This window comes from Aotus nancymaae, unplaced genomic scaffold, assembly GCF_030222135.1.
Source record: "Aotus nancymaae isolate 86718 unplaced genomic scaffold, 86718_ANA_hifiasm-v0.15.2.pri h1tg000036l, whole genome shotgun sequence".
NCBI classification, from domain to species: Eukaryota; Metazoa; Chordata; class Mammalia; order Primates; family Aotidae; genus Aotus; species Aotus nancymaae.
The window spans coordinates 81,608,753-81,627,459 of NW_026988450.1; the positions used below are offsets into that span (position 1 = coordinate 81,608,753).

General features: G+C 50.2%; 1 protein-coding gene across 13 annotated transcripts in view; it reads right to left on the reverse strand.

The window, feature by feature from the left end:
• Positions 1-18,707, reverse strand: part of ST3GAL1 (ST3 beta-galactoside alpha-2,3-sialyltransferase 1) — a 166,671-nt gene that overhangs the window by 87,711 nt on the left and 60,253 nt on the right. For 6 of the 13 annotated variants that reach the window (XM_064384620.1, XM_064384621.1, XM_064384618.1 and 3 more), the window contains exon 3: positions 9,903-9,957. The gene's annotated coding sequence lies outside the window, so the exon portion shown is untranslated. The other 7 variants (XM_064384614.1, XM_064384612.1, XM_064384613.1 and 4 more) reach the window with 7 other exon arrangements.

Consider the following 18,707-nt stretch of genomic DNA (forward strand, 5'->3'; position numbering starts at 1 on the left):
AAACTCAGCTCCCCGCCACTGCCCACTCTGAATGCACCATTTGCATCCTGCCAGCACTATGACCAGTCCAGATGGCCCCACAGACCTAACTCCAAGGGGCACAGCTGACAGTGTGGTCTAAGCAATGAGTGCCCAGGAGCTGTGCCCCACAGAAAGCCCTGCCTCCCCCCACAACCCCAGAGACCACCCAAGCTGCTCCCGGAGCAGGCGCTGGCCACCTCAGAGGATTTACAGGAAGCGTGTGGGGCAGCTGGACGCCCTGAGTCCTGGCCTCCCCTCCACCTTGGGTAGCTGTTCTCTCTAGAATCCTCCCAAACTCTGCTCCAACTCCACTGAGGCACTCACCTATCGGGATTCTTCGTTGTCAGGCTCGAGATACTGATAGCGTCTTTGGCAGGGGTGGCACCAGGAGCTCCCTTGCACCACTCAGCCAAGCTCCACACATTCCAGGTCCCATCAGGGGGACGCCCCAAGCAGCCTGTCCCCCAGGCTCCCTGATGACAGCACCAGCCCCTCCCATAGAAATGTAATCAACACCAGCAGAGCCAGAGGGCAAGGTCCCTTTAGCCCGCCCATGGCTGCTCCAATCAGTGCCTGTGGTTTGACCACCACCCACTCCTGAGCCCCTCTTGGAGTCTGATCTGCTCTGTCCTCGCCTGTTGTTCTCTGACTCCTGCTGGGCTTAAATATCAAAGAATCCTCATTGTTTTATAATCCTGCAGACAAAAGCCCATGAAATATCTCTAACTAGATCTAGAGGCCTCTGGTCTGCTTCTCCTCCTTCCTATCTCTGCCATATCCCCACCTTATCTGTGCACGCCTGACCCATCCATATCTAACACATTTCTTTTGTGTGGCTGCCTGGCTAGAGTGCCCAGTGGCTCCTCAGGCAGGCATCTGCTCTTCCGGCAGAGAAGGAAGTTGGGCTCTGAGAGGCTACACAGCTTTTTAGAGGCTAGCTAGAGTGGGAAATGGGCAGCTCCAGGTCCTATGAGGGAGGTGATACCATAATCCCATTTTACAGATGGGGATGCTGAGGCCCTTGGGTGCCAGTAGCTTACTCCGGGTCACGTGGCTAGGGAGGGCGAGGGCTGCTTCCTGAGGTTGCTCTTCCAGGCTCCACTGCCATACCTCTCACCCAGGTACACGAGCATGCCTGCGATGCTTCAAGAACACAGCTGGCGGCGTGCGTATCTTCATGGCTAGATAGTGAAGCCACAGACTAGGCCAGCTCCAGGACCCAGCCCAGGGCGGTTCACATGCATAAATCTGCTCATGAGGAACCAATGCCTCCCAGGACATGATGCCAAGCGCCTTCGTGATCCACAAGTGGCAGGCGAATGACAACCAAAGGGAGAGGGAGGCTGTGTGAAGCAGGTGGCCGTGGAGACAGGGGCTTAGTACTGAGGGAGGAGGGCGAGGGTAAACCAGGCCTGTGCCCCAAAATGCACATGGTGCTGATGATGGAGACAGTGGTATGGTTACCGAAAACAGGGCGGCCTTTAGAGTGGCTGCTGTGGGTGGAGCTGCATCGTGGAAGTCCTGAGGAACATGGACTTGGGGACTGAGGGCAAGGGGGAGCCTGACTGGCTTGTGAGCAGCAGACAGTAGTGACAGCAATTGGCACATGGTGGCTGGACTGGAGAGGGGCCACAGGACACCCTGTGGGAGTCTAGAGAGTGGCCCACCCTCCACAAAGGTGACTTGGGAAGCCTGTTTCCTTGGGAGTCTCTGTGTCCTTCCTTTCTCCTTTCTGCATCGATTCCTGCCCATTTCCCCCACAGCCCAGGAGGGCCAGCAGGCTGAGAGAACCCTTTGATGTGCCTGCAAATCTTCCTCTTTGCAGCTTAGTGCCTCTTGCTTCTTTCTTTGCTGGGAAACTTGGGGAAAAAAAAGATTCCCCTGAAGCACAAATAGTGGCTCAGAGAAGGCAGTATGCAGAAGTGCCCCAGAGAAACACGATTAACAGGATTAGGGTCACATGAGAAGGAGGCGAGTATGTTTTCATATTCACAGCCTCACAAAAAGAATGTAAATCCACAAATCTTCTTATGTGTGTGGATGGAGGAGTGCTAAATTTGGAGTCCGAGGACATCCAGATGACATTAGAAGCGTGTAATGTGGCCGGGTACTCAAGGGGTTGCACTATACACGCGCCCAGGCTCACACTGTCCCAGAAGAAAGGGTTTCCCCCGCTCTGGGTGGTGCAGAAGTCTGATAAAGAAGAGACAATTCAGAGCTCCTAATGCCCTTTGCACCTGCCCTCGGGTGTCCGTCGCTGGTTCTAAAACCCTCAGCATAAAGGAAAGACTGGAGGTGCAGCCGCTCTCGAGCTGAGATTCACAAAGTCTAAAGAGGCACCTTTCTCCCTAGTCCCTGACTTCGTGGAAATATTTTAACGCTACTGATTTTCAGGGGCATCCAGGAGGTGCCTGAAGGAGCTGAGGGCCAACCTCTAGCAGCATTCACAATAGGGATTAAGATCGCATTCTCAACCCAGCTGCTACAATGGCGAGGTGTGCAGCACCCTCCAGGGCTCTTGGGTGGGTGGGAGCATCAGGCAACAGCAGGCGTTTGGCATGAACCATCCCCAGACACCGAAGGTTGGAGGGGTGTCACGGTGTCCACTGGGATCACAGGATTAAACTGTCCTGGTCCAGGCCCAGCCACACCCCCACCTCTGGGCACCAGAGGAGAGGAAGGGTAGCTCTCATCAGAAAGGGCCCAGCATTCAGGAAAGGAGGGAGACCTTGCCCTCTTAACAAGGGACTGCCAAGCTGTCCACGGGGAGGACAGAGAGCATGGGTGGCCAGAGCAGATGGACAAGGATCAGCACCATGGGGCCAGGGCACGTTCAGAGCAGCCGAGGCCTGGGAGCCCTGATAAGACTCAGGGCAAAAGATAAGAAGGGACACTGGGCACCTTGGGCCAGCAGAGGCTCAGCAAGCAGGTAGGAGAATGGGGGCCAGTTCTGACCAGGAGGCATTCCCAGAGCCGGTCCCTGGGGCGCAGGAGGCGTGGACCATGGAGAGAGTGAGATACTAGTATTGATGCCTCCCCACGTGCACCCACCGCTGGTGAGTCCTGAAGATGGCTGGGGAAGAAAGCACTGGGTCCTGTCCCTAAAGTGCACCAACTCTGTGCCAGGCACCGAGTCGGCACTTCTCTTAGGTTGCTTGGTTGAACTCAACAACTTTACCAAGGGATGATACATTCCCTTTCAAAGTGAAGAAATGGGGCCAGGCGTAGTGGCTCACGCCTATAATCCCAGCACTTTGGGAAGTCAAGGCGGGTGGATCACTTGAGGTCAGAAGTTCGAGACCAGCCTGGCCAACACGGTGAAACCCTGTCTCTACTAAAAATACAAAAATTATCTGGATGTAGTGGCATGTGCCTGTAGTCCCAGCTACTTGGGAGGCTGAGGCATGAGAATTGCTTGAACCCAGGAGGTGAAGGTTGCAGTGAGCCAAGATGGAACCATGGCACTCCAGCCTGGGTGACAGAGCAAAACTCTGTCTCAAAAAAATAAAATGAATAGAATAGAATAGAATAGAATAGAACAGAACAGAACAGAATAGAGGGTGATCCAAGCAGCCCAGCTCCAGAGGCCCAGCTCTTCCTGCTAAGAATCTACCTCTTGGCCTCAGCTGGTCTCTCTGGATGGAGCCCATGCACCACCTGGGGAAGAATCAATGCGCAGGGGGAGTTCTCCACTCAGTCCTACTATCCCACCCTCCCCACAAAGTGATCACAAGTTCTTCTCACCGTTTGTCCAATGAGGAGGTGACTCTGGTATGAGAGGTCAACTGAGCTATGCCGAATGACTGCTGGGAATGTCAAACACCTCATGGTCAGAGATGCTGGAGGTAGGGGCCCTCTGTCCCAGCTCTGTCTGAGCTGGCCACCAGGCGGGCCTCCAGCACTGGGCGTGTGCCTCCCATCCCACGCTGTAGTCCTTTCTGGGACCTCCTGGGGGTGAGAGGACTGGACGCCGTGTCCCCAGCTGCCCATTAGAAGGCCTCCCACATAGAGAACACAGCATTTTAAAAACACCTTGTTCTGCTCAACTTTAAAACACACAAGTGTCATTTTATCTCCTCCCACAATCCAGTGACAGGAGGTGGGCCTTGCCAAAGCTGGTTGTACTCCTTGGGTCTTGGAGAGAAACGAAGATGGAAGGGCAGGAGGTCTAGGGATGGGGATGGCAGAATGTGCCTAGCACTGGCTAGAGGCCTCCATCTCAATTCCAGCTCTCATGCTTGGCCAGCTGGCTGACTTCACAAAACCTTCCTCAACCACAACAAGTGCAAATCCCTGTCTTTGAGCATCCCTGGGTGGGTGGAGGGTACACATGAGTTTGCATGTGGGGGACACTGTGTGTAAGCCTTAGCTCCCTTCAGATGTACAGCATGGGGTGGGAGGAACGTGATCTAAAGAGAGGCCACCCTGGTTGGGCGAGGTGGCTCACACCTATAATCCCAGCACTTTGGGAGGCCCAGGTGGGCGGATCATAAGGTCAGAAGTTTGAGCCTAGCATGGCCAATATGGTGAAACATTGTCTCTACAAAAAATATAAAAAGTTAGCCAGGTGTGGTGGCACGCACCTGTAGTCCCAGATACTCAGGAGGCTGAGGCAGAAGAATCACTGGAACCTGGGAGGCAGAGGTTGCAGTGAGCCAAAATCATGTCACTACACTCCAGGCTGGGTGACAGAGCAAGACTCTGTATCAGAAACAAAAAAAGAGAGGCCACCCTATCTATTTTCTCTTACCCCTCTGGGGTTCTAACTCCTTTCACCTTCTTCTCTTTCCTTCTCCCCTGAGTGACCAACACTACCCTTTATCCAGGAAGACACTGGCAGGCAGATTTTGCAAGCATGTCTGAGTGTATGTGTTGTGCACTAAAGCTACAGAGCAAACATTAACAGCTTCTCAGTGAAGAAAAGGGATAATAAAAAACCTAGAAGGATTCATTACTAGGAAGAATTTGATTTTTCTTATGAATGCAGAGAATAAGCACAGGGTCTTCAGATTCCATTTCTCTTTACAAGGCCCTCCACAATATGCCTGGGAAGCAATGTTCTTCCTATCTTACAGGTAAGACATGCAGGCTCAGAGAGAGTAAGAGCCTTCTGACACACTGTGCCCTGGAATCTGTTCCAAGAATCTCATTCCTATTTGTTGACTGAGGCTCAGCTTCTGAAAGTATTGACTAAGGTTTCAAACTCCAAAAAGCTTGCTCTGAGCTCAGGCTTTGTGGACAAAAAGCAGTGAGATCTTACCCACTTTACAACACACCTGACCCAGGAATCTATTGTCTTCGGCCAGCATCCATGAAACACTAACAGGCTAATCTGTTAGCAGCAGCAGGATAAAAGCAAATCCCAGACCTTGCACCCTCTCCCGCCCTCCTGCATGCTGTATTCTGCTCATGCCCCCACCTACCTGAAGCCTCCAGTGGGTTCCCTCCACACCCACAGTGTAATCCAAGGCTCTCATCAAGGCCTGCAAGATCCTACAGGAACTGGTCCCTGCCTACTCTCTGATTCCATTTTCCATGACTTTTCTTTGCTCACTCTGTGGAGTTATGTCAGCCTCCACGCTATCCCTCAAGCAGGCCAAGCACAGAACCTACACACAGGCTATCTGAGCTGCCAGGAATGCTCTTCCCACAGGTAGCAAGGTCCTTCCTCACTACTATAATTCAGGATGCTGTGTCACATGGCAATGCCTTACAGAAATTGTCCCCAAGCCCTGATGTGTATCATCCTCTGCATTTTAACTGTTCTTTTCTGTGGGAAGTAGAAAAGTTCTTCTTCAAAGTTTAACAAATGTTAGAAATAACGGTGTCTTTTAAAGACTTTCTTCAAAGCCTTCTTGCTTTTCACCAGTGATTCTTTGTTAAGCCCTATCCTATGTAGCTGTTACACATGCTCACAAGCACGTAGCACACTCTATGTCCCTGTACTTTAACCAAGATATCTGTGCTGGACGTGCTCACAGTCATATCCCAGCTCACGGCCTATGCCCCTTCCTTGCTTAAACTTTCTTTTTGTTCTCCATTGCTTTTACCTGTTTAGAAAAGTTTTAAGTTGTTAGCCAAGCAAGTTTTAGTTTTAGATTGTGAAGTCTGCCTCCAGCCAACAGAGATCAGACACAGCAGTAAGGACGACCCCAAATGCGTAAAAGATAAATATGTCTACTTTTCCTTTGTTCATTGTACTCTCATGGCAAGATGGCTAACAAGAGCACCCTTTCTGCAGAAGGTAAAGATTGCCTTGCTGAGAGATCCTTTGTCTCAGTGCTGATTTTTCTTTGCAGCACTGAGCATCTGTTTCCAACATTTTCCACATGCATGACTAGCTGACATTGCATACTTACATATAGCTGGAAAGATTCCCCATGCAACTAAGTTTCTTGAACTCAAGGGCTTTCTTAGTTCCCTACTGTGTTCCCAGAAGAATGATCCTACACTGTCTTTCACAACTACCTGGTAAGTAGGCATTATCCCCATTTTATAGAAGAGAAAACTGAGGCTAAGAGAAGTCCAGCAATTACAATTTACCCAATTTTGCACTTAGCTGTTAGACACAGGATTCAAATCCAGATTTTTGCAAGGCTAATGCATTGTTTGGAAATGCTCCTCCATGAGTTTCTTGCATTCCTGCACATCTTGCTGGGTAGACAAAGAATGCGAGGCTCTGACTGCCCTGCACCTGGGTTGCGTTTGCAGCAACCAATACTGAGACATGTGATAGATACTGTCTCCCTTTGGGACAAAAAGCTGGCATGCTTACTGTCTGCTACCAAATGGTGGATCTCCCAAGCTCAGTGTTCCTGTCCAATATCATAACCATTGCATGTGCAGGCATCTGTATGGGCCCTCTGCCTGCATGCCATGACACTTGGGGGTGAAGGGGAGCCGACACAAAAGCTCATGCTGCTTTTGAACTGTGAATAATAAAGTCAAGAACTCTCTGGAGTTTTACCAAATAGAGGAAGTGGTCAGGTTGGGCCTGAACTGCTGAGGATGGCACATGCTGTGTCTGATTTAGTCTTAGTATTCCTAGTACATGCCCTTTGCCCCAGGCCCTCATAAGCACTTGCCTCATTGATAGACAGACAGATGGATAACCCAATGATGCTGAATGATGATGGGCTTGCTGGTCAACCACTGAGCTGCCTGGTCCTTGGAGGGAAGCTACAGGGCTGGGCTCTGAGTCCCACAGTGCAGGAGCTTTTTGAGCCTTTCTTACGAGAATGCTTCAGGAGCTTACAGGCAGTAACCAGAAAGAATTGCTTTCTGAGTATTATTTTTCCAGCAGAGTAAGATTCAGTTAATGCAAGGCTTAATAAATTCCTCTGAGCCCTGAGGAAAGAGAGACATTCTTCTGCATCTGGAAATGAGTTTCTGGTTCTGCAGCCACAGGTCTCCAGTCAAGGAGAGGTGAGAATGTGCAGAGGCTCTGGTGTGAATGTCCAAGACGGGACCACAAGGTACTACCACCCTTCCTAGGGCATCTCTTTGCTAAGAGCCAGGGGGTCTACAAAATCAAAGGGATGCTGACAGAAGCCCCTGTCCCCATACCTGGATGCTACCTACCTTTGAGGCAAAGGCTGTAGCATTTCCAGATCACAGAGGAGCACACAGACGACATACCTTTCTGTTCCATTTTCTGAGTCTCAGGGAGGGGGTGTGACTTGCCCAAGGTTGTACACTGACCGAAGTGCCACAAAGATGAGACCACAGCACATAAGGAGGCACCTGGCCCTGCTGTGGGTCCCAGAGGTCTGGTTCCTAGAGAGCCTGGAGCCTTGGAGCAACCTTCCTGGGAGGGGGGCCCGGGGCTCTGCTGGCCATAATGGGCTCATTCTTGAATGTAGGTGAGCTGACGCTCTGGGTTGTCCAGGCCAGGCACCCATGGGGGATGGGGCTGTTTTTCCCAAATACCACCCCTTTTCCAAGTTCTTTTTATCAACTCACAAATACGTGTGAGCAAAATCAAAACAGAAAACAAAGTCACAGAGAACCTGTGGTCCCTAACTCCACAGCACATCTCTTTCAGCACACCCACCCTATGAGCTGCTCCCCTAGGAACTTAGCTGGCACCAATACCACCCTGTGATGAAGGAGAGGACCTGAATCCACAGACAGGGGCCTGAGCCTAACGGCTGTGCCAAGACAGAGGTCTGCTAGCCTCGCACCCTCACCTGGCCCCCAGACTGTGCCTGCTGCACCTCCCTCCCTGAGCTCAGCCCAAGGTCAGCAGTGTAGTTTCCAAAACTATTTCTTCTCCTGTTTCTGTGGTTTTTGAATCCGGGCTCCTGCTCTGCTTGGAAAGACAGGCCTGACAAGACGGGACTGCAGTGTGCTGAGAACTCACAGCCCTAGTTAAAGAGGGCATTTTGAGAATACATACAAAGCAAGAAGATGAAAACACTGCAAACCCCACCAAAGACAGAAATCGCACAAAGAGGATTAAGGATTAAGACAGGTAGTTTCCTATTAGAGATACACCTTTCTTCTGCCCCATGCAATTCTGTTTGATTTTTCTTGCTACACAACCCTCACCCCACTGCCACTCTCTTGCAGACACTTGGAGCTGACTAAGGAAGGGATACTAGAAGGGAGCAGGCACTGTGATGGTGGCAGAGGTGGGGGGTGGCAAACACCCAGACAATCAAACTCAAAGAGCGCAACGGTACACCAAGCACACTCCCTGCCTCAGGGCCTTTGTACCTGCTGTTTCCTCTACAAAAACTGCTCCTACCCCAGAATCCATATGGCTTTCTCACTCACTGCATTCATGGTTCTGTCCAAATGCCCTCCTTGGAGAAGACTTCCCTAGTCACCCTAAAATAGCATCACTGTCTCTGCCACTTATTCTGTGGCATTCGCCTTCACAGCCTTCATCAGGAACTAGCGCGCGACCGTGGGATGAACGTCTGTCTCTCTGACTTTCCCGCCAGGAGGCAGGTGGTTCATCGGACTTCCTGACTGCTGTGTCCCTGCTCGGAGCAGTGGTAGGCCCTCAACGAGTACCTGGGGACAGGAGGCAGAGTGCGCTGCGAAACAGCAAAGCGCTCAGCACTCAGGGAGCAAAGATTCATTCTGATGTGTGCCTCCCGAGAAGTGTGGGTGTGGTTGTCTCTGGGCACAGTGTCCTCATCTGGAAAATCGGATGATTATAATGGAACTTCCAATGAGCCCTGCCCGTGAACAGACAGGGCCATATCTAGTGCACATGCCCTCTGATCTGTGGACCTCATGTTTGGAGGTTTTTTTCCTAGCTGAGCTCTGCTGGCACCTGACCGAGCGGATCAACTGTCCTCAAAGAAGGGAAGGTAGAACTCGGCCCACAGACTTCCTTTGGCTTTTGCAAAAACAACAAAACCAAAAATACTACAAAACCACACCGTGTAACTATACAACCATCCGGAGCGGTCCTGAGTGAGGCTGCGTCCTGCCTGCTGGCTCCTCTGTGGCTGAGGCAGGACGTGGGGTGCACAGCCCACAAGGATGCACCTGGGCCCACTGTGGGGTCCCGGGGGTCTGGTTCCTAGAGATCGTGGAGCCACAGAGCAACCTTCCTGGGAGAATGGACCCAGGCCCCTGCCGGCCATGGTGGACTCGATCCTGAACCCGGGTGTGCTGAAGCGCCGGGTTTGTCCCAGCCACGGCACCCACTGGGGATGGGGCTGTTTTTCTCAAATGCCACCACCCTTCTGAATTCTTGGACCCAGGGGCCCTCTCCCTTCAATCCAGGAATCTGTGTGAGCACCATCAAAACAGAAAACAAAGTTGCAGTTTTCCTCTTTTTAAGGCAAAGAAAACAAGGCAATTTCAAACACAGGTTCTGGAGTCAAAGAGAGCTGAGTTCGAATCCCAGCTCTGCCACTTACCGGCTATGTGACCTCAGTGGAGTCTCTTAGCCTCTCTGAGCTTCAGTTTCTTCATCTGAAAAATAAAAGAAAATACTCAGGAAACTTACCATGGGGAGAGGGCCTGGGGATCCATTAGACAGTTTCTGTCCCCTCTTGGCTCAGATATACACAGTGAATGTTAAGTGCTCACGTGAAGCCTCTGAGCCCTTTCAAGCCTCTCAGTGTGCAAAGAGAAGACAGTCACCTAAGGAGCACTGGATGGGTGCCAGGGGACCTAAGTGCAGAAGCTTCCTGTCCCAAACTGCAAACAGAAAGCTCTGAACTGCATGATCTCTAAGACCACTTCCTGTTGTAAAATGCTAAATTTGGAGAGCCTGCCCCAAAGAGCTTCAACCAACATGAAATAGGGGAGCAATGAGTCAGAGGTCAGGTCGAGGAGCTCTTGCCTAAACCCTGAAGGATGAGGGTGGGTGGGGTAGAGAGAAAATGAGAGAATGGCACACCCTTTCTCTGGGACCCGCTGTGTGCCCGGCACTGGGTTAAGGCCTTTCACATGCATTATTTAGCCTCAGCCAGTCCCTTGGGGTAGCTTCAGCCTCGCCATCACACACAGGAGGAAACCCAAGCTCGGAGGTCGAGCCGCTCGGTGTCCCAAGGAGAGCAAGGGCAGAATGGGGACTGGAACCCAGGTCTGCAGGTCAAAGCCTGTTCTTACCCCACCCCCATCCCGAAGGAAGTGTGTGCTCCCACAACAGGGCTGGGGACAGGTCACAGATCTCACTGGGCAGGGCCGGAGGTAGTTCGGAGTCTGGCATATTCTTCTCACTGGCAGGAAACAGACAGCTAGGCACTTTGTGAAGGAGCAGAGAGACATGAATCTAAGACTCAAGATCAGAGAAGTGATGTTGCCATTGTTTTCATTTTCTTCCTAAATCCTGAATGAGAGGAAGGTGCTCAGCAGAGGGCAATAACAAATGATCATGCCCCACCCACGGCTGGCAGCAGCTTGGTCACAGCTGCTTTTGCTCCTGTCACCTGTAATGCACTTTCCCACTAGGGACAGGGATAAAAAGAAGATTCGGAGACATCAAGACCACCTGGGCCTCTTTCTCACGCTCTCCCCACGGTGCACCCATGACCCATCAATAATGGATGACTCCGAGGCCCTCGGACGTTAATATCACCAGGAGGCCCATGGGGGCCGAAGGAGGGAGGAGGTGCCCGGGGTGGGGGCTGCCCTGCCTCTGACTCTCCATGTTAACAACTCGAAAGAGACGTTTTTTGTTTAATTAAAAGTAAAGCACTTTTCAGAACAAGCAACACCTGCTGTGTGCGTCCTTTCTCCCCAGCGCTGCAGGGAAGGTTGTGGAGAGGAGACACAGCTTGGCATAACTAATGTCAGCTGGGCTGAGGGCAGTGATGAGGGCCAGGGCTACGGAGCAAGACAGCCTGGGTCCAATGCCCAGCTCTGCCATTCACTGGCTGCGCATCCTGCCAGGAGTCACTTCACCTCACTGTGCCTCAGTTTCCTCATCTGTAAAGAAAAAGAATAATCGTCTCAACCTCCTAGGGTTGCCGAGAAGATTGAGAAGCTCAAAGACTATGTAAAGCGCTTAAAGCATGTCCAGCATGTCATCAGTGCTCCCCTGGGGGCTGAGCTATCATCATCATCATCATCATCATCATCATCATCATCATCTCCTTCTCCTCCAGGCCAGATGCTGCACTTCTCGTAAAACGTATCTTTGTTCCTGTTTCCCTCACCAGGAAGTTGAGACTGAGGGGGTCAAAAATGCACTGAATTAGTCAGCATACGAATCATGAATTAGCAGTGAGCTGGGAGGATGCCAAGAACTAACACCTGGTACTCTCCTTCCCAATGCTGCTGGGCTGAGCCACACCAGGCGAGGGGGCTTGCACAGGTATGGCTGTCCCCATGGCCTTTAATCTGTCCCTCCCCAGCTAACAGAGCTCTCTGCTAAACAAATGGCCTCAGACATCAATCCTCCTAAGCAAGGCCAGATGTGGGAAAGGTAACATGAACGAGGATGGAAAAATCAACACGGGCTTTCTCAGTGTTGCCATGGAATCCCAAGAGGTCGCCCCAAGCCTGGGTGGCTCCGTGTCTGCGGGTGGTTACTTAAGAGCAGGAAAACACTCAGGCTCCTAGGCATGACCCAGAAACTGCCCCAGAGACAGGCAGTGAGAGTAAGTTCTCCTACGACCGTCCTACCCAGCTCTATCCAGCAGGGTCATCAGGTGCTCTCTTGGGGCGGGAGCAGTAGCTGTGGGAGGGGGTTTGGAGAAGTACTGTCAGTTTGGAGTCTATAAGAACATTTCTGTAAAAGAAATAATCTCTCTGGCTGGTAGAGGTGGCTTATGCCTGTAATCCCAGCACTTCGGAAGGCTGAGGTGGGAGGATCAATTGAGGTCAGGAGTTTAAACACCAGCCTGGCCAACATGGTGAAACCCATCTCTGCTAAAAATATAAAAATGAGCCAGGTGTGGTGGTGGGCAACTGTAATCCCAGCTACTCGGGAGGCTGAGGCAGGAGAATTGCTTAAACCCAGAAGGCAGAGGTTGCAGTGAGCAGAGATCGCACCACTGCACTCCAGCCTGGGTGACAAGAGTGAAACTCCATCTCAAAAACAAAAACAAGAACAATCTCTCTGAGTCAACTCTGAGCACTACCCAATACTTAGGAATGGCCACAAAAGGCCATGAGGAAATGAAATCTCCTGAGATTTCACTGGCAAAACAAGCTTTGTCTTAATGAGATGCATCCTGGCTGGCAGAAGACAGTGACTTGGCCAAAGTCACTAAGCAGGTCAGCAACGCAGCAGGGAGTGCAGCCCAGGGCACCTCATACCCTGCTCACCTTCTGTCAACTGCCTTGTGACTCACTGGGGGACTCAAACATCCATTTCCTGACCACCTCATTTATGCCAGGAATTGGGAGAGGTTGCCAAAGGAGAAAGAAAGCAAACGAGGCACCATGATTGCAGGGGATACACCCAGTCATGATAATGTGGGGTCGCTACCACCAGGGCACTGAGAGCAGCCTGGCTCTTATTCTGCACTTGTCCCAACCCATTGAAATAATCACAACAGCACTGCAGAGTTGGCCCTTGCTATGGACTGACCTGTGCCCCACACCACCACCAAATTCACATGTTGATGTCTTAACCGTCAAGATGACTGGATTTGGAGATAAGGCCTTTAGGAGGGTAATAAGGTCAAATGAGGCTGTAATGGTGGGCCCTAATCTGTTGGAACTGATGTCTTTATCAAAACAAAAAAGAGAGAGAGAGAGAGAGATGCCAGAAGGCACTCTCCATATGCACAGAAGAAAGCCACGTGAGGACAAATGAGAAAGCAGCCATTTGCAAGCCAGAAAGACAGCCCTCATCAGAAACCAACCCTGATGACGCCTTAATCTTGGGCTTCCAGCATCCAGATCTGTGAGAAAATAAAATTCAGTTGTTTAAGCCACTGAGTTTATGATATTTTGTTATGGTAGCTTTAGCAAATGAACGCAAGGCTGTAATTATCATCCCCATTTTGCGGATGAGGAAGCTGAGGCACAGTGTGGTGAAGCACCTTGCTGAAGGCCAAATGACTACAACTATTTTTTTTTTTTTTAAGATGGAGCCTCGCTCTGTCGCCCAGGCTGGAGTACAATGGTGCGATCTCAGCTCACTGCAACCTCTGCCTCCTGGGTTCAAGCGATTCTCCTGTCCCAGCCTCCCAAGTAGCTGGGATTACATGTACATGCCCGCATACCCGGCTAATTTTTGTAATTTTAGTAGAGGTGGCATTTCACCATGTTGGCCAGGCTAGTCTTGAACTCCTGACCTCGTGATCCACCTTCCTCGGCCTCCCAAAGTGCTGAGATTACAGGCATGAGCTACTGCTCTCAGCTGCTCTTTCTAATTAAACATATTTTAAATTTAAAATACAAGTCCTCAGCTGCACTCATTAATTAATTAATATCACTAATTAAATTAACCGAATTAATTAAAATTGAAAAAAAATGTTTTGCAGTGTACCTCACTGAGTTCCAGTTTTTCATCAGTAAGATGAGAACCACAGGCCGGGCATGGTGGCTCACGCCTGTAATCCCAGCACTTTGAGAGGCCGAAGTGGGCAGATCACGAGGTCAAGAGATTAAGACCATCCTGGCCAACATAACTCCATCTCTACTAAAAAATACAAAAAATTAGCTGGGCGTGGTGGTGCACACCTGTAGTCCCAGCTACTCGGGAGGCTGAGACAGGAGAATTGCTTGAACCCAGGAGGTGGAGATTGTAGTGAGCAGAGATTGCACCACTTCACTCCAGCCTGGCGCCTGGCGACAGAACAAGACTCTGTTTCAAAAAAAAAAAAAAAAAAAAAAAAGATGAGAACAACAGGAACAGGCCCTACCTGATGGGGTCCTTGTGAGGTTCACACAAGACAACACCGATCACGGGCCCCACATTATCATGACTGGGCATCCCCTGAAATCATAGTGCCTCGTTTGCTTTCTTTCTCCTTTGGCAACCTCTCCCAATTCCTGGCATAAATGAGGTGGTCAGGAAATGGATGTTTCAGCCCCCTGGTGAATCACAAGGCAGTTGACAGAAGGCAAGCACACAGTTCCTCAGGGGCACCAGCTACATTTCAACTGCTTAACAGTCTCATGTGGCTAGTGGCTACTGACCTGGACAGTAACGACATAGAGCATTTCATCATTGGGAAAGTTCTATTGGAGAGCACTGACCGAGAAGGAGCGAGCACAGGCTCTGGGCCAGACTGACTTGCATTAATCCTTGTTCTACTTCTCCTGGGTTATTGTACCTCACTGAGTCCCAGCTTTTCATCTGTAAGATGAGAACAATGGGACTGACCTGATGGGGTCCTTGTGAGGCTCACACGACAACACATACGAAATGATCCGCCCAGCTTGGGCATGTGGCAAGAGCTCCCAAAATAAGAGCTAATATTTTTAGGTATTGAGCAAATAAACGGCAGATCTCCTTTGTTTTGCAGTGGGAGATGTGATGGGCAACCTTCAGAGATAGGATTGGTTGAAAAAAACTTGGTGAACAGCAGAGGGAGCTCGAAACCCGGGTGCACAAGTTGGGCCTTGACCCAGAGACATTTGGGAGCCTCGGAAGATTACAGGCAGCAGCAAGGAAAGACAGGAATCCAAGAATTCCACATAAGAAACATGTTCTGGACTCTGGAGTCCAGGGAGTTTGGTGTTTGAATCAGACTCCAGGAGACAGTAGGGAAGAGAAATGGGTGTGCCTCCATGCTGTTGGGCAAAGACGCATATCTTCAGCTCCACTACTCATCAGTAGGGGAAACCACAGAAAAGGGCTCCTTGACTTCCCTTCCCTCTTTGCTCCCTGAAGTCCTGCAGTGCTTTATGGGACTTCCTGGAGAAAGAGAAAGACCAGGAAGACACAGTCTCGTGATGCCTCTTCTCCTGCACCCACATTCATGGAGATGGCAGGGAAGGGCATAGGCTTTGGCCCAAGAGGGTTGGCTTTGAGTCCTGGCACTGCCATTCCTAGCTGTGTGGGAAGGTATTTCACCTCTGCCAGCCACAGCTTCCACCTGGCAGGCATGGGCATTATAAGGCCCATCCCTCGGGGTTGCCGGGAAAGTTAGATGAGATAATATAGGCTAAGTTTCTTGAAGAGTTCCTGGCACACTGTAGGGACATGAAGAAAAGAAGACCTATTGCTTCTTTCTTCTCCAGGCTGGCCCAGAGGATGAGCAGGAAACCTGAGCGGTGTGGAGGCGCAAGGGGATGGTAATCACGAACCGCTGGACTTTCCTTAGGTAGCAAATTACGCCCAGTGACCCTCGGAGCCACTTCGTCTGGAAAGGCAGGTTTCAGGTTTTTGTTTTCTTAGCTAGGGTCAGGCTACCTGGAAGGTGTTGGGTCCCTACAGAGTAGATGCTGCTGGCACTCTGCCCAGGGGCCTCTTCTGGCTGGGACGCCACCCCTCAGCTGCTGTGACTATTGGCTGCTGGCAGCTCACAGCTGTTCCTTGATCCAGAGAACTGCCTCTGGCTACACGGGAGCTGCCTCCACTGGGAGGTACCCACCCTCTCACCCCCTACACCCCAGGCAGTCCACAGACAATGAGGGAGGGACGTGGCGTTACACAGGGCTGGCCTCCTTTGCCTTTTCCTTTGATTTCCCCTGCTGATGATAAGTACTAGAGTTGAAAAATTTATCTTTCCTCAACAGCAATGGAAGCACACTCATTTCTCTTCCCTACTGTCACCTGGAGTCTGATTCAAACACCAAACTCCCTGGACTCCAGAGTCCAGAACACGTTTCTTATGTGGAATTCTTGGATTCTTGTGTTTCCTTTCTGCTGCCTGTAATCTGAGGCTCCCAAATGTCCCTGGGTCAAGGCCGAACTTTTAGGTTTGTGGCACAGCGTTATGGTGCAGTTTGTGTTCTGGGTCAGCTATGGGATCAGGCTGAAGGTTGACTCTAGCTGGGAGCACAACCCTGTTCAGCAGCTCCCTGGCTTAGCCCTGTGTCCCCAACCCTTTCCCTGGAACACTTCCTCTGCAATCCACATGCATGGCATCCCAGCCTCAGGCTCTGAGGGGAGGGAACTGAGATCCCTGTGTGAGGCTGGTCTGCCCAGTGACTGTAAGGAAGAGACGACCTCAGAAGTAGGGCACTCGCTCAAGTTCAGAGACCTTCGTCAAGAGCAGAGAGGATCCTCAACAACCACTGGGTCCAGACTCTTGGCTTTTGTGAGAAACCAGAGCCATTGGTCATTTAGTAAGGACTCGTTGGGTCCCTAGAATGTGCCAGGTCCTCTTTGGGATACAGGAGATACAATGCTGAGTGAAATATATAGTCCCTCTCTCTGAAACCTTGTGCATCATATGAAACAGTGCAGATAATGGTAAATGCTTTTGCACAAAATCCCATGGGACCTGGAGGCAAGCAGAAATGATGCAAGTATGAAACTCAAGCTGGCTGCCTGCTGTGCTGAGTAATGAAGTCCCTTGTCTCTGATCCAGGAAGCTCCTGTCTTCTGCCAGCATCTGTCAGCAGGCTAATTTGTCAGCCTGCAAGTAGTGAGACATCTCAGGCTTCTCACAGTTATTTCTAGCCTCATGTGACTATTTCCAATTAAAATCAAAGTTTAAAATGTAGTTCCTCAGATGCACTCATTAATTAACTAATTAGTGCTACTAACTAAATTAGCTAATCATTAAAATAATTAGCTAATTAACTAAAATTGAATGAAATTTAAAGCACAGTTCCTCAGTTGCACGAGCCAAATTTCAAGCGCTTAGTAGCCTCATGCAGTGAGCAGCTACTGAACTGGATGGTACAGATACCAAACATTTCCATCACTGGGAAAGTTCTGGCCAGGCGAAGTGGCTCATGCCTGTAATCCCAGCACTTTGGCAGGCCAAGGCGGGTGGATCACCTGATGTCTGGAGTTTGAGACCAGCCTGGCCAACATGGTGTAACACTGTCTCTCCTAAAAATACAAAAAATTAGCCAGGCTTGGTGGCACGCACCTGTAATCCCAGCTACTTGGGAGGCTGAGGCAGGAGAATCGCTTGAACCCAGGAGACAGAGGTTGCAGTGAGCTGAGATTGCTCCATGGAACTCCAGCCTGGGAAACAAGAATGAAACTCCATCTTAAAAAAGAATTGCACTGGAGAATGCTCTTCACACTTCTCTCTAGAAAATTCTCCTGGTTTGCCTCTGTCCCTAGGAAACTGCACCACACACCTGTCCTCAGTGGACTTCCCAGGTCAGGTCTTTCGAAAAAGAGTTTCAACACCTGAGGATAAATCCTCAGGAATAAGCCAATGAGTGCCCTTTTGAACACCAGCTCCACTTCCCAAAGTGCTTCTCTGCGCACAATGTGCAGGCACCTGTGAGATACGAGGCCAATAAATAAACCATCACCCCTTCACCTCACATCATGCGAAACGCGGGCTACAGGAGGCTCAGAGAATACAGCTCACATTGTTAGAGAGGAACTCAGGCAAAGTGAGCTTTCAGAGAGAGTCCGCACCTATCTGAAGAGAGTAGGTCCACTGGGTCCATGCCTGGCAATTCTAAACCAGTGCTAAAGCATTTGGACCCTCTCTTTTGTAAAATGGGAATGCAAAACATGGGAGTGGATTGAAATTTTCAGTTTAAAATGCAGTTCTTCAGTTGCACTCATTAACTAATTAGTGCCACTGTTAGCTAATTAATTAAAATAATTAGCTAATTAATTAAAATGGAATAAAATTTAAAGCACTGCTTCTCAGTTGCACCAGCCCAATTGCAAGTGGACTTACAAACTCCATGCAGACTCTGAGCAGTATCTGGTCTTCTCATAACTACTGACAGCATCAGGCGCCCGGATCCAGTGGTCCTCCTCTACCCCGTGGCGGCCACCACAGGCTGAGAACAGCAGAGACTCAGAGCAAACCCCATCGCGGGGAAGGACAGGGAATGAAGCAGGCATCTGCAGCAGCCAATCTTTGGCTCTTTTTTTCTAAGTCCTCACATGGTATGATTCACGCAGTGACCTTTTCAAATAGGATTTTAAATGATAAACAGAAGTGCTCGTAGCCATAGCAGATAGAGGGCAAAGAAACGAAAACCTCGTCATTTTCCTCCTTTAAATCTCCAGCATTATCTAGTGCCCGAATTAAATTCTTGTGATACATTTGCACATTTTGGCAGTAAATACTCATCTCAGGGGTTTTAAAAGATCAACAAACACATTTTGAAAATTCTTATCAAGCCAAAGCTTGCTAAGGACAGAAAAGCAAGGTTATCTGGGC